This window comes from Berghia stephanieae, chromosome 3 (assembly GCF_034508935.2).
Source record: "Berghia stephanieae isolate SIO BIC M18660-M18661 chromosome 3, UCSD_Bste_1.3, whole genome shotgun sequence".
Lineage (NCBI taxonomy): Eukaryota > Metazoa > Mollusca > Gastropoda > Nudibranchia > Aeolidiidae > Berghia > Berghia stephanieae.
Window position 1 is genome coordinate 33519687 of NC_088362.1, and position 833 is coordinate 33520519.

General features: G+C 37.6%; 1 protein-coding gene across 1 annotated transcript in view; it reads left to right on the forward strand.

Annotated features, from left to right (window-relative positions):
- Nucleotides 1-377: 377 nt before the first annotated feature.
- Nucleotides 378-833, forward strand: part of LOC144967576 (uncharacterized) — a gene marked incomplete in the record, with an annotated part of 62019 nt that continues 61563 nt past the window's right edge. The window contains 1 exon segment of the mRNA XM_078905020.1: nt 378-559.

An 833-nucleotide genomic window follows, 5' to 3' on the forward strand; every position in this document is an offset into this window, starting at 1 on the left:
CCTAATTCATTTCTCCACTTCTCTTGGGTTTGTATTCGGTTCATTTTCGTACATATTTAACCAGTTACGGTCCTACTCTGGAAAAACACGTATTTTTAAAGAATTGAGCAGAAAACTCGTCCTTCAAATATCAATCGATTTAAATGATCCTCATCAAGGCAAAAACTCTCAAACCTGGGATTTCTTGAAGTCTTTCTAGAGTCCCAGATTTGAGAGTTTATTCCTAGATGAGGGCCATTTAAATCGATCGATATTTGGAAGACGTGTTTTCTGGCCAATTTTTTAAATACGAGTTTTTCCAGAGTATGGCAGATAACTGGTTAACGAAATGTCAACACACATGGGGCTGTAGTTCGGACTTTTGTTGTGGCTTATTCTCTGCACCTTTTGTAGTTACTGAAATGTCACAGGTGTGTGCATCGTCTGCCATAGGATTTCATGTGGACACAGCAAATACTAAATCGGAAAAGCTCGCGAAAGAGGAACATAACATTACCTAGTTCATTTGATAATTAATTGTTTTTGATAAAACAACGTCCATATTTGCGTAATGAAATCGGTAAGTGGATTCAACTGTATATAATATTATTCCTTCACTGGACAGGCTGTCCTGTCGTGTTATTACTCTTACTCTAGTACCGTCGTACTATTTGCTGTGGCTTTACCATTAAAACATAGTCCGCATTCCAGGGTATTGTTTACTAATCCTTACAATAGACGAAATCTGTACAATCCTTGCGATAATGGAAATATGTATCTACAATGAGGAAGAGGCAGGGAGAGTATCTGTCTGTGTACGCATAGAATATTCACGTTTTAATTGGCACTGTAAG